Source organism: Aythya fuligula, chromosome Z, assembly GCF_009819795.1.
Source record: "Aythya fuligula isolate bAytFul2 chromosome Z, bAytFul2.pri, whole genome shotgun sequence".
Lineage (NCBI taxonomy): Eukaryota > Metazoa > Chordata > Aves > Anseriformes > Anatidae > Aythya > Aythya fuligula.
Genome location: NC_045593.1, coordinates 57,646,435 through 57,661,907, shown reverse-complemented (window position 1 = coordinate 57,661,907; position 15,473 = coordinate 57,646,435). Strand labels below are relative to the sequence as shown.

General features: G+C 35.9%; 1 protein-coding gene across 1 annotated transcript in view; it reads left to right on the top strand.

Moving 5' to 3' along the window:
- ST8SIA4 (ST8 alpha-N-acetyl-neuraminide alpha-2,8-sialyltransferase 4) overlaps positions 1 to 15,473 on the top strand; it is a 58,082-nt gene that overhangs the window by 26,071 nt on the left and 16,538 nt on the right. The window lies entirely within an intron of this gene.

Below are 15,473 nucleotides of genomic sequence, written 5' to 3'. Positions count from 1 at the left end.
TTTAATGGATAGCATTAATGAAGAAACAAGCTTGTTTGCTAATAAATGTCCACTCATCTGGCCTGTTCTAATACAAACAACTGAAATGCATTAGCACAACAGCTTTTCGCTTCTGCTTTTATGTACAATATATCTTTATGATCATTACAGTGAGAAATTGATGAAAATTAAACTGTATTCAAAGGATATGTGGTAATCTTAGCAAATCAAAAGACAATGAAAGTGCTGCATGTCTTCTTTTGGGCAAGGCTATGGAGATAAAAAATAAATTTAGGTAGCATAGGGGGGTAAAGTAACAACCATATAAGTAACGAAGTCTGGCAGATGTGAAAATTAGACCCTTCCCAAAATGTCTAGGATTTTGTAGCACACTTTCTATTTTTGAATTTAGCCGGATGCTTGGTCAATTCAAGAACAGTGACCAGAATCACTGAAAACATTAATGTGATAAGTTGTTGAAAAAAGGTATATATATGTCCATGCTTCATGCAAATACTTGTTTTTTCAAGCTCATAATCAAACAAGACTTTTAGTTGAAGTCTCCAATGTCTTTGCCACTCCAAATAAGAGTATGTAGAGCCATTTACACAAAACATTCAGAAGATAATGGTATTGTAATATCTGTTATGCGAATTATGACATTATGCTACTACTCAGATTTTTTTCCTTGAACTATCCTTTGTGGGTTTGGGGAAATGTCTTACCATATTGGTTTGTACAACAATTAATAGTTATGTGTCTGACTGAAAAGCTTGCTCTGTTACAACATGAGAGATAAGAACAGAGGGAGTTGATCTGATGACCCAATACAGTATGAGAATATGAGAATGAAGCTCATAAATATGTTGTTCTTGAGAATATTAAGGCTTTTGGATGTGCTCTTCTCCTCCTACCATGTTCCAGATAGATAAATGTGGCATTCTTCGTGTGGTATAATTCTAGCTGGGGAAAAAAAAAAAAAAAAGAAGGCTGTCCCTTTTGGAATTTGTCTCCTATGATTTCTTGCTGTGTTGTTCAGTTTGCTGGTGGATAGTTGTATTGTTGTACAGTTGCAATTTAGCTATTTATGGGCCTTTACTGTGTTGAATTTTTGTATATTCAGGGTTCCCATAGCACATGGATAAGTGCAGTAGTTTTTACAAGTGTGTATAAATCTGAAGAAATTAAGTTCACTTTCAGTTTAAAAACAGTTGTTCTCATTTCCGTCTTCTAGATCTATGCAAAATTATAAAATGTGAGTGTTAATTCAGAATATTTAGTTTTTCAATTCACCAACCTGAAACTCCTGTACAGGGGCTCAACTTAGAGAATTAGCATCTTTATTTTCTCTTTGAAAGAAAAGCAACAGAAGCTGTCATCAGAATTGCTGATGAAAATTTAGACTGTAATGTATGTCAAATTATAACTAGCAATGTCATCTGATATAACTACGCATTTTTGTCACATTGTTGAATCTGTCCTCTAATCCTTAGCCCCTCCACTTTCAAACCTTCTTGTTTTATCACATTGCTTTTGTTGTTGTTGTTCTTTTGGGAGATAACTCAATATAACCATATATTCTTTGCTGTTCTTTTTGTAGTTGTTGTTGTTGTTTTGTTGTTGTTTGTTTGTTTGTTTTTGTAATTTGAAAAAGAACAAAATAAGTCAAAAATTACATGTGAAATTTATCTTTAGTCTAACAACTTTAAAAAGTGTGATGCATGAGGCAAGTATGCCTTTATGAGTCAAATTTGGATATGATACAGCTAGCAACAATGCATTTGGAACACCAGCCCATAATAATGAGGTTTGTATTACAGAAAAGTTAAATTTAGGGATCAAGTATTGTCTCTTTCAAGGATGCGTTACACCTCTTTAAGATCTCGTTCATTTATATCTTAAATGGAATACCATGGCAGTATGAGAAATAGATAAGCAAAAAATATTTTTAAATTAAACTGTGCCTGATCTAAAAAATAATACTTTCCACAAATAATAGTATGATTGAATCTTTCCACTTTGAATGGTAAGACTTGTCAAGACTTAAGCGAGTTATGAGTGTAACTAGTTTGAAACTAGAGTGCAGCTAACTCCACTGCTATTTAAAGCAAAGTGTGCAACTTAGCTACTTAATCTTAGTTTTAAGGAAAATCTTCATAAAGCTGTATTCTAGGTGTAGATATCTGTTGTACTTATGTTTATTTCAAATCTACTGTAAAGTGATAACTTATGAGCCTTTGAAGAGACACTTCCTAAAATGAAACTCCTATAGAATATTCCTTGTCATATGAATCTGAACTATTTGTGTACTTTTTTTGTTGTTGTTGATAGTTTTGCAAGGTGTGTGTTTTTAAGCATAAGTCTTTGCAACCATGTTAAGTAAACAGTGATGATCTGGTGAGGGCCCGTGCAAAACAACAACAACAACAACAAAATAAAATAAACAGAATGTGAAGACTGCTTTTAGTTGGATGAGAAAACAGGAAATCTACCCTCAAAAGTGCATGTTAAAACACATAGCAAGACCTGTGCAGAGCATCTAATCTCCTTAATAGGGTGTCTGAGCACATGTACAAGATTGAAAACGCAAGGTTTATGCTACATCTTAAGGTGTCTTAAGCCATAATATGGTGATGGAATTTGAGTTATTGAGAAAAAAAATGATAAGGAAATATGAGCTGCAGGAGGTATTTTCTGTAGATTGCCTTCCTTTACATGAGGAAATTATTGGCATATACACCTGCAACCTTTGTTTTGTGGATTGTGAGCATTCTCAAATACTTCTATCTTCGTGTCTGAAAGTATGAATGAACGAATTAATGAATGATTTTTATTAAAATATAAAAATGCTTAGAGTGGACAGACAGGAATGTAGCATTTGTAATCACTGTCCTCCATTAATATTTGTAACGTCCCCAAGTTCCTTTCAATCTTTATTCAAATAAAAATCCACTTTTGTTTCCCTTTTCTTGTCTTGATACTGTCAAAGCATTCCGTCTTTATTTGAGAATAAATTATTACTTAATGCAGGGTATTCATTTGAAGCTAGTTAGTGCTACTTTAATTTATACTTTAAAGATAAGAGAATCACTCAAGAAAGTCAGTGTAGCTCATGTTGCTTCCTATATTGTAAAATCTTTCCAAAGTCATAACAACTAAAACACAATGAAAGTTTTCTTCAACTATTCCAAAGACAACACCAGGAGGCTCAACTGAACTAGTGTCTTTAATTTGAAAGCATTTGCTTATGAAGATGAATAAAAGGTCAAATTTTGAGGGCTGCACCACATCTATATCATTTACCTGGGTGAAATGAGGCTTATATTTGAAACTTAAACGTATTTCATTACAACTACAAGTGTTCATAATCTAAAAATACAAAATGTGTTTCAGGCCTAACAATTGCCTAAGATGAGACAATATCTATTGTTTAGAATAGATAGAAATAAAACTTCTTTCTTTTTTTTTTCCCTGAAAAACAAATTGCTCATGTAAATTTAATTGATATTTGAGACAATATCTATTGTTTAGAATAGATAGAATTAAAACTTCTTTCTTTTTTTTTTTCCCTGAAAAACAAATTGCTCATGTAAATTTAATTGATATCAAGAATTCTTTGAGTTAATTCACCTAAAATTTTATGAAAAATATGGAAATGTAATGTATTTTGGGCTAAATGATTTCATAATGCTCATAGTAATTTCAATTTGACATAATGTAGTAACAGAGATGAGTGATGCTGAAGAGACCAAGCTGATATCCATAAGATTTGGAAAGGATTCTCTCTATTCTTTTTATTTGTACCACCCTGCCATATTGTTCAAGCAATTTTTTTTTATTATTTTATTTTTTTCCTTCATCTATCTTTAAAGCATAAGCTTCTTCCAAACATAGGACACTAATTTTCTTAGACTGGTGTTCCAATCTAGAATCACTACATTCTGCGTACAGTTTTAAATAATAACAGAGCATTTTTGCTGCAATCAGATATTGCACTGAAATTCTGTCTCTTATTTTTCCTTCACTTTTAATAAAAGCAACTTTCTGAGTTGCACCTAGTGTTTGGGAATTGCTTTTGATCACATTGTAGCATTAAAATGCGTATTTTGATAACATTTTAAAAAACTTTTTTCTGTCCATTTGTGCAGGTTTTGGGTCATAAAAAAGGTAATGTGGTGTTTGAAAAATAAATTGCTTTTTGGCAGATTCCATGCCTTATTAAACATCTGTGAGTGATAGCTACTCCTTTAAAATCTCAGAGGGATTCAAAGTTTTGAGAATAGATTATGTAAATACTAAGTCTAACATGGTAACTTTTTTAACCAGTACCATAAATTTTAAATGGCTGATGGATTCAGATTTTAGACTTCAGTAGAGACCAAGAGGATCAAGTAGTTTCATGTGATAATTTATTTTCTCTGTTTTTCTTTTACACTTGGGCACAAATTTTGTATTTCAAGTTAGAACATGGAATTTGGAACGTGATTTGGGGGCAGATGGGTGATTTTCTCATGAAGTGTTTCTAAGGGTGTTTTTTTATGGAATTTTTAATTTAATTGTGCACGTTATTGACAAAATAATTGAGGTAGTCAGTACCTAACAGAGTGTAAGATGGAAGTAGAATCTATAGATGAAGAGTTCAGTTGATTAAAAGGATTCTATGTTCCCTGATGACACTTCTAGGAAGGCTAATTATAAAGTAATTACGATGTACAAACCACATTACCTTTTTTTTTTTTTTTTTTTTTTTTTTTAGTTGAATTTAGTAACAAATTTCAAAAACCTTGTTTTATTAATAGATCTGAGATTTCAAACTGAATCCTTTCATTAGGATTATTTTTAATGATATATTATTCCATGTAAGTGATACTTTTTGAGGTGTGGAGTGTGTCTACTCTCAGTAGCAGAGCTCTACTGGAAGATGCGTTAAACTGCAAGCAAATGGGAACTGAGTTTACTGGGATCAGAATCCAGTTGTTCTATGTTACATTCAGTAGTAGCAGACAAACAAATCTGAAAGATCTGAGCAGATACCTTCTGCTATGGATCGTGCTCTGCAGTTCCCCAGAGGGAGTAAGGAGAACTCTTGAGGCTAGACATGATGTTAAAATAATAGGTGGAGGCCAAGGTTAACTCCCAGAGCCCACGTCTGCCTATCCTGGTGCATACTGGAAGACATAGCCTAAAGATGGAGAAACCCCCTCACCCAGTGCCCAGTGCCGTCTTGTCTTCTGTAGTGTTCTGAGAAGTTTTTTCTCATGTTTCCTCCCCTGATTCCTCAAAACAAAGTTCTCACACACATCTTAATGTGTGAGAATGTTTTCTTTTTCTTTTTTTTTTTTTTTTTCCTGTTGGAGTCATCCCATGAGCTATTAGTCACTCGGCAGCAGTAAATTGTTGCAGTTGCTTCACATAAAATTCCTTGGCCTTTTGGGTATGGAACAATCATATGGACATCCTGTGGGATTTGCCTGGGCTCTGCTTGCTTCCTCCTTGCTACTGCCTGTATGAGAGTGGTGGTATTGGACTTGATCCTACATTAAACACAGCAGAATTCCCACTGAAAACTCTGTGCTGTGCCTGTGTAAAGAGTATGCTGTGCCTATTTATGGTCTCTTTTCAGTGCAGAGTCTTTTTCCTTTTGTTAGTGAAACCAAACAGCTGGTGTTTGAGTAGAGTGACCTTTTACACAGCTTCACCGCAGCTCCAGAGTCCTTCACTCTGGGAAATACAGAAGTACTCTGAGAAACTGAAACATGCAGAAATCGAATAGTTCTCCAGCAGCTTTGTGCTAATAAAGAAACAATTGCTGGGAGCAATCAATATTGTAAAACACCTTTCTTTCTTGTAGAAAGGAGATTTGTTTTTCATTGCTAAAATATATTCCTTAAAAAAAAGATGTTTTCATGTACATGAATGACAATCACTGCAGAAAACAAAAAAAAAAAAAGAAAAGCAAGGCTATTAGGCTGAAAATAAAATAATATATCTCTCATATCATGTCAGACAAATATTCAAAATATTTGGGGAAAAAACAAAACAACAAAAACAAACAAACAAAAAACACACGGTTGCCCACTCTCCAGTGTAGTACACTCCCATTTTCCATAAATGTGAGTGTTAAAATAGTTATGTGTTACAGGTACCCTTCTGGCCATGAATAATCTGTCAGTAGAGCTGGCTTTGTTCACTAGGTTTTTCAAACAAATAGGATGCCAGTCACTTCAGATTTTCAGAACTTGCCTATTGTCTGAACTCTTTCCTAGTTCTCTGAATTCTTGTGAGAGGAGTAGGTGGCACTTCCCTTCCTGAAGCTGCAAAGCTGCTCTTGGCCCAGCAGCTGATGACCAGGAGAGCAGGACCATGGCAGACCAAAAGACTCCTCTGGTGTAGAGGTTCTCAGCATGTTCTTCACTTTCCTTTGCACAAGGTTCTCATGTTTGGGGAATGTTTAGTAAGATCTGTCAAGAGATATGACACTTCTGGGGAGAAAAAAGTCATATTTTTAATGGGAGCAAACCCAATTAAAGTAGTGGAGGACACAAGAGGGAAATTGAACATGTCTGTTTTTTATACGGTATATTTTTTGTAGTCACTAAAGTAGACCCTGAAGAGTTTGGTCATGACTGTAGGGAGAGAAGTTTTATTCTTATTTTCATTAATCTGCTGATAATAAGATCCTGGTTTTGTTTGTTTGTTTGTTTTTGTGCTTGTTTTTCTTTGCTGCATCAGCTGCTTTGTTCCTAATTATCAGCAATGAATGTACTTAGGACTTGTAAAATTTACTCTCCTAAGGTTAAATTTCAGTTTCAAGTAGAGGAAAGCAATGAAATTAGTTATAGGAAAAATAGTAAAGGAATTGATTTTTGTCAAGTTTTTGACGTTTAGTTTGTTTACTGTGTGCAACAGCACTGTGCCTGATGTCAGTGACTTAGCAACTAAGTAGGGAATAAATTACACGTAGTTTATTCATACAGCATAAACTGTATGAATAGTATATGTTTAAATTGTACAGCAATTTTGCCACTGTTCTTTTTCTTTTTTTTTTTTTTTTTAATCTTTGTGTGCAAAAAAAAAAAATCTCTTAATTTCTGTGTTTCTGAAAAATATACAAATATGTTAAATTAATTAACTCTAATTTCTCCATATCCTGTAAAAGTAATTGTAGATGTTCAGTGGAAAAGCAAACCAGAAACTGTTTTTATTTCTACAGAGAGCCACCTTAGACAGGTACTGTTAATAGGATGAGGAATAGCTTTTCTGTTTTTATGATACATCAGTTGAACTGTCTGTAAATTCTGTATGATACACGTGTGGATGAGAAGATTCTATCAGTTTTACTTCCTATTTTAAAGGAAGGTGAAAACTTACAACAATTCTACTTTTGATTTCAGTGGAATGCTTAGAGTTTTCAAAGATGTGTGTATTTATCTTTCATCTTAGTGAACTTTTATGATGAGTAGCAGTTGTGTGGAGTATCTTACCAGTAACTGATCTTTTCCTATGATTAGTTAATTACTGATGTAAAGTGGAAATAAGCAAACAAATATAGCTTTAAATGATCTGGATAAAAATGGCCTTGCTTCTGAACTTTTCAGTAAAACCGAAGAGCATTGTTATGATATGATAAATTCTACTAGTTCTAAACATATTAATATCTTTTACCAAATTGATCCCTCATCTGAAGGAAAAAAAAAAAAAAAAAAAAAAAAAGTAAGTAGGCTAAGTGATTTTCTCTCTTGATCTATGTTACATGTGTTGTGTTTTTTTTTTTTTGTTTTGTTTTGGGGGGACAGAAGAGAGATAGAGAAGATAGAAATGGATATACATACTTGTGATTGCTCCTCTTGTTGTTCTGTGACACTTCTGACTGTCACACTGACTTTAAACAGAGCTAGAAAAATAGCAGTGCAAGCTATATTTTTCTACATGGATGACTGTGATAGATGACAGGTGATGATGGCAGGCCCTGAAGGTTACCTTTTACTCCAACTCAAATAATTGGATTGTTTATGAAAGTGAATAAACAGTTCAGTCCGTCAGTTAAATAATATGCTAGGATAAGCCTTATAATGGTGTCATTGTAAGAATTAGCAGTTTGGCCTAATGTCTTTCATAGTGTCCCCTTTTAATTCACTCAAGCTTCTTCAAGAACATCTTAATGGGTTGTCTGAAGTCTTTGGGTTCCTTTTTATGCATTGAGAAAGACTTCAATTTAGGCTTTTTATACCTAAAGTTAACAAATGTCAAGGCTAATAGCTACCTTCCTCCCATAGATAGTTTGCGGGGAAGTAGTCTATGTCTTCCTTTTACACAAGCTGTTCAGGATTTAGAGTACTTCCATTATATACAAGAAAAGCTCTTGTTCCTTCCACTTTGTGAGATTTACTAAGTCTGGCTGGGATGGAGCTTTCTTCATAGCAGCACTGTGCCAAAATGCAGGTGCCATTTTTTAGATTTGTGGCTAAAACAGTGCTGATGATACACCTGTATTTTGGCTATTGCTGAACACAGCTTGCAAAGCATCTAGGTCTTTCCATATCTGACCCCAAAAGGAGTAGTCAGGGGTGGACAAGAGGCCAGGAGGAGACAGCCAGGACAGATGACCTGGGATGACCAAAGGCATATTCATAATGTCACACTTGGCCAAATAAAATTAAAATAAATCAGAAAAAGAAGGGGTTTTTGTCGTCCAAGACAGCTGGTGGTGAAAGCCTGATGGGCTGGGCCTCATCAGTCTGCTTGTGGAAGGTGCTGAGATACTGCCTTTGCATTGCCTTTTTTTTTTTTTTTTTTTTTTTGCCTCTTCATGTTGTAAGCTGTCTTTATCTTGACCCGTGAGTTGTCATGCCCTCTTCCTCTTCCTGCCCTTTCCTCCATCCCACTGGGGAGAGAGCAAACACCTATATGAGTGCTTGGCTGCTGGTCACCACATGAGGGAAGGAATGTATTTGAGTATGTGCTAAATCAGCCAAGTATAGGCTTTTTGGTGACTCGAGGAAGTCTTCTGGCCTGTTTGGCTTTGCATCAGAGAATTAAGAGACTTTGCATGTTACAGGGTGAGATAATGAGTAACATTACTTTTTTAAGGCACTCATGAAATTAGAAGGCAAGGCGGTTAGGTCACTACTGTAATGTGTACAGCGGTTTTGAGCACAGAACATATTTTGAACAAACATGACTGGTCAGGTGGTAGTTCTGTGCTTTCTTAGAGTTAGAAGACACACCGTAGCTGAGTTAGAAACTGGGTGCTTGAGTTTCAGGGGGAGTGAGATTTAAATCTCTTGTGAGGCCTCATTTCCTTCCCACGCTAGACTGAAGATTCTGCCTTGCTGTACATCTGTCTTAAGCACCACTTTCAGCAGAGGCTGGTTCCTCGAGATACTGTTTTTAGGGCTCCTGCTGTCCTCATGCTCCTATGTAGACATGAGGACACATTCATATACGTGTGGGAGATTAAGTTCTGTGGGGATTCATATTATAGACATAATGGGATGAGTTTGCTGCACTGAAGTAAATTTTTTTGAGGTTTCTCCTTCAGACTTCAGGAAGTGAAATTACGGGCCACAAGAAAAGTTGAGTACAACCTGTATTTGTGAAATGTAAAACAAACAAACTAAAAAACACCACCTTTTATTTTTACATTGTTTTTCAATATTTCCATATTGAAATGTTTGATGTACCTCATGAGCATTTTGGAGACATCTTATTTGCATTTTTCTTTCTGTTTTTTAGTGGGCACAAGAGTCATTATTTACGTTCTTTGAAGCATGCATTTAGTGAAATACTCAAAGAAAATTGACTTTGAGAAAGTTATTGCTAGATCTTGTATTTCTTTTTAAACTTAGTTGTGCTTTATTGGCTAGCAGTGGGATAGAGCAGAATTTCCAATCCGAATGAGTAATAGTTCCCTCTTACAAGTCAAAAAGACATGCAAAATGATCTAAGACCCTACCAAGAGTAAGAGCAACTACTGTTTTCAGAATGTTTATGAGGCTCATGAGTTTTTTGGTTTTTTTATTTTTATTTTTTTTTCCTTCTTCATTTCAATGTAAATGTGGGTACACTCACCAGAGGTGCAAAGAGGAAGGAGAGGAAATAGTGGGCATATCAGAGTCATACTGAAACCAACAGGTGGCATGTCTTAGTCTTATGTCAAAATCTTTGACATGTAACATGCAGAAATGTGTAATATGCATAAGGCCTGAGAGGATAGTATCCTTGTGATTGTTCCAGGGTGCTACAATGTAAAATTCATCTGTGGGCTTTGCAGACTGTTTGAATGGCCCTTTTCACCTTTAATCTATAAGGGACAGAAGATCACTATGGAACACAGACCATGAAACATAGCTCTTGATGACAGAAAGCTTTCAGAAAATAATCTTGAGTGTATTTTTTGTTTATTTGCTTGATATTTTATGTTTTAGTTCCTTTTGCAGAGCTAGGAGTCCTTTAAAAATGACACAGGCAAAAAACTTCAAGGCTGATAAAGACAGGATCCAGGAAGAACATTTCTTTCAAAGTGTGTTCTCCTTTCTCAATAGTGATGTACACCCACTGGGAAGCTGCATGGCCACATGAAACCTCACAAGCATAGCTGTGAGCCTTGCAGTGGAAACTGTGTGCTTGCTGTAGGGGATGGGTGTAAGCTGGTGCAGGGTTTGACCTGTAGACCATTGATAACCATTGAGATTTCTGCTGCTTGCAAGGTGTTGTTGTGTGATTTTTATTATTATTTTTTTTTTTTTTTTAAGTAGAGACACTGATGAGCTTTAGTTAGTGGAGTTATCTGAGTCCCCAGGGATGTTTCACAGCAGGAACAAATCCACAGGGATGATGCTGACTGGCTGTTGAGTCAATTAAGAGGTGAACTGCATGAATTCTGGGAAGGGAGTTTGCGGGTATGTGGGTAAATGAAAATTTGGCTGATGCATTTGGAAATCTCAGTTCTGTGATGTTGTTGGTAGTGAACATCTGTCCTTTTCCTACTGAATCCACCTAGAGAGCAGTTGGCTTCTCACTGACAAGGGTAATGCAGAAGGGCAATGTTGTAGATTGCAGGATTTGCTTGACCATCTTCTGGTTTTAGCTTATGTGATTGCCAAGCATTTGTTGCTGTTTTGTTACCATGATTGTCCTCTGAAACAGGTGAAAGAGAAGAGGAAATCTGTCTTTCTGGTTTTGTTTTCAATTTCTTTAACTTGTCTGTAATATGCAAAGCAAGTTCAGGCAAAAATATCTGGGAAATATGCCAAAGAGTAAACACACTTTGTTCCTGTAACACTGATGTTTTGAAATTGAGTAGCTTGCATTCAGACTGAAGATCTCCCTTCAAATTGTTGTTAATTTACATGGCTGAAGGTAACTTAGTAAAGCCATGGACATTATACCATGGCTAGCTAAATAGTAAGTAAGGGAGTTCATTTTTTTCTTAAATATTTTAACGAAGAAAGAGACAAGTACTTCCTTTCTTTGTAAAAGAAATGTTAAAAATGCATTCATGCTGCTACTTTTTTTTTTATGTAATCTTGCAGTTAAGTGAACTAATTGATTTGTTTTTGGTTTTTTTTTTTTCAATATATTTACTTTTTTCTTTATAACAGCAGAAATAAAAGTAGAAAACTACTCACCTAAATACCTTTATTGATGCATTTAAAAATGTAAGAAACACACAAAAATAAAGTAAGTTAAACAAAAGAGAGGACATATCGCCTTTTTTTTTTTTTTTTTTTTTTTTTTTTGCATGTACTAACCAGTCACGACAAAGTGGTTGCTGTTATTTTTTTTTCCATATTTCTCTATACTCCTTTCTGAAATATGTAGATGAAAAGATAAATTAATGAAGAAAGCTGTCACATCAGCAAAACTTGGAAGCTAAAGATGGGAAATCTTTCTGAAGGAAAAACATACAGTAATCTCCCTACCTGAAAACCACAGGAATTTATGTCAAAAATTACTTGAAAAAATAGTAGTGAAATCTGCAGCCTTCCTCATAGGTATCACATGTTTATTTCTGAGCTAGTGTAGCAGTGACCAAGACCAGTTTTTTCGCAGCATGTCTTTGTGAAACCAGTTAGTGGGCTTGGCAGAGCTCCAATCATATCATATTGCTGCTAATTGACATTATGGTTGGTATTGTTTGCAGTGACTCTAGAGCTTAATAGAATGTGAAAACTGAACAGCAGTCTGTCTTTATAGGTGTTTCTTTGGCATGGCAGCATGTGGACTCCTCTCTATTAGTAAAGTGTGTTTTTCATATTTGATGACCTTTGTAAGGAGGTGAATCTCTCAGTTCTCCTGAGTTGTGCAGTAGGTTGTAGTGCAACCAATTGTTTCTATTTGATCGTGTTGTTGAAAATGTGCTTTTGTGAATTTTTTGTTTGTTTGTTTTGTTTTGTTTTGTTTTTTGGCTGTATGTAGTTTCGTAGAATCTTGATCCTAAGGAGTAAGGAGTAATTTATACCTCCTTATTTTACTGAAGTAGTTTACTTTATTTGTATGAAGCCTGTCTGTTTTGGTTGATTAATGCAATGACAGCTGTGGGATTTACTATGGTAAAATCAATAGTTTTTATATCTGATTAATCTGTTCTGGTTCACTGCATTGACCAAATCTAAGTACCTGCAGTCAATATTTTATATAATAATCTCTAAAAGGGAGACTCCAAACTGAATTGATTAAATCAAATGATGTCAGATATGATTTTTTCTATATAATTGAAGTAAGTCTAACAAATAATGTAACATTGAACATGTTCAAAGAACATGTTCTTTTACTGTATCTATCATGAGCTGCTGAACATTGAGTTCAGCCTTTCAGGGGAGATGATCATAAGCCAAAAGCAGTTTTAAGCTGTTCATCAGTCCAGTGAGCAAAGTGCATCCTGAAGATGTGCTCATGTTCACAGTTAGCATTTCTCAACATGAGTTTCAGTATGCAGGAGCATTTCATTAATGTCACTGATACATGGCACAGTCCTCACGTTGTGATCATGTACGTAAATTATAGATTGGACACAGAATATAATGTTCTACAGCAGAGAACTGAATTTCCCATAGTTGTGTCTTTTTGTCTTTTTTAGGCTAGATTTAATATTTGATATTAGAGGTGCAAAAACAATCAGGAATATGGGACCTGTGGAATATTTGTTGTGGTGAACTAAAAATTTAATCCAGATTTTTCCTGAAGTGATGATGACAAAACTCAGTAATTCATGTAGGTCCTTCCACTGTTGCGTTCCTTATATTTACATCAGTAGGAAAAATTAGATCTAATGGTGAAAGGTAAAACTAGCACATATTGTTAATTTTATGCCAATCTGGTGACATGTTGCAATTTTCAGAGGAAAAATGTTAATCAATTCTAAGTTGTAGTAATACTTTCATAAAATTATAAGAATTCTTTTTAAATAAACATTTTATAAATGTAAACTGTTTCAAACCACTTAGCTAAATCCCCCAGTCTGCTGCTCATTACTATTATTGTAACTTTTTAGTAAGACTACATTGTTCTTTTTCCCTTGCTTAGCTGAATTGTCATTTTCATTGAAAAAAAAAAAAAATTGTCATTTTCATTGAAAAAAAAAAAAAAAAGTATTTCCCTGTTCTTCATTTGATATAACTTTCCCAGAGAAGCATTGCCTGTGGTTACAGAATCTTATGCACTCGGTCCCATTCTTGTATTGTTGGAAACCCATCTCTTTTCCCAGTCTGTTTGGCCATGTTTGACATGAGAGATAGCTTTGCATGCAGTTACTTTAAATGAATGATTTGTCATGACCTCACTACTTCCCAGAAGAAGCCAGGGCCCTAGAGAACAATTTAAACAAGTACCTAAGTTCAAGATTAACCCGTGGTTATGTTGTACTATATTACTGTTTAAGTGATACGGGCATATATTATTTAAGTTGTAACTAACTTTCAAAATTAAAATAAAACATTTTCCTACTTCTTTATAGCTGAAATATGATCATGCAACAGGAAAATTATCATCCTCTATGTAGTAAAACAATCTTCTAATAGATTGACATGAGTTTATTAGAAGTTTTATCATTACTGTGAATTATAGAGGTCAAATTTGTTTCTTGGCCGTAGTTGTAGTTTCTTTGCTAATTGTGGTGGTTTCCTCAAAGGGGGAGGGGGGAGAAGGGGGGGAATATGATGTGAAATAAAAGGGCTCACATGTTGATAAGGACAGAGAGGGAAAACAAATAAAGACCTTACAGAAGCAAACAAGTTTTCTCTACGTATCATAGAATATCTTAGGTTGGAAGGGACCTTAAAGAACATTTAGTTCCAACCCCCCTGCCATGGGCAGGGATGCCATACTTCCCATCAGTAAATCTACAGTTCATCTAAAGTTCATCTACATCTAAAGTTCATCTACATCTAAAGTTCATCTACAATAAATCTAAAGTTCATCTACATCCTGGGAAGCAGGGCCTCAATACATGCAGCAGTTATTTGGGAGGACAGACGTTCTCATAACGAGAGTCTCCCCTTCTGTTTCCCATTCCCCACCTCTTATTGCTGGGTGTGACACCAGACTGTATGGAATATCTCTTTGGTTTAGGTCAGCTGCCCTGGTGATGACCCCTCCCCAGCTCTTGCCCATCTCCATCCTACTGGCTTTGAGGGGGGAGGTTTGAAAGGAGTCCTGGTGCTGTGCCAGCACTGCTCAGCAATAGACAACACACCAGTGTGATACCAGTGCTGTTCTAGCTGCAGGTGCAGAGCACAGCTCTGTATAGTCTACTGTGGGGAATATTAACTCTAAACCCAGTACACTGATCCATGCCACTGTCAAGGATTCCTACCAAGAAATTGTTTCAATAGCTTTTCTGAGGCTTGAATAACTACTTTGAGGCATATAAATAAAGACCATATTCAGGAAGTGAATATGGCTGGTAGAAAACTTATTTATTACTCTTCTTGATCTCTGCTGTTGAAATTGCCTCAGTGGGCCATGTGAAATCAGATACACTCTAAGGTTCTAACTTCTCAGTTTTAGCCCCAACAGTGGGTGGGGTACCAGCCTTCAGATTGTGTTGTCCAACCTTCAGCTGGAGGTGGACTTCTCACACTGGAAAGCAGCCCCACAAAGAGGGATCTGGGGGGTTGTGGTTGACAGCAAGTTGAATATGGGCCAGCAGTGTGCCCTGGCAGCTGGGAGGGCCAACCATATCCTGGGGTGCATCAAGCATGGCATCGCTAGTCAGTCAAGGGAAGGGATTGTCCTGTTCTACACTGCACTCTACTCACAGTACCTTGAGTACTGTGTGCAGTTCTGGGCGCCACAGTACCAAAAGGATGTAAAACTGTTGGAGAGTGTCCAGAGAAGGTGGTGAAGGGCCTAGAGGGGAAGACGTATGAGGAGTGGCTGAGGTCACTTAGCCTGTTCAGCCCAGAAAAGAAGAGGCTGAGAGGAGACCTCATTGCAGTCTACAGCTTCCTCACGAGGGGGAGTAGAGGGGCAGGCACCGATCTATTCTCCTT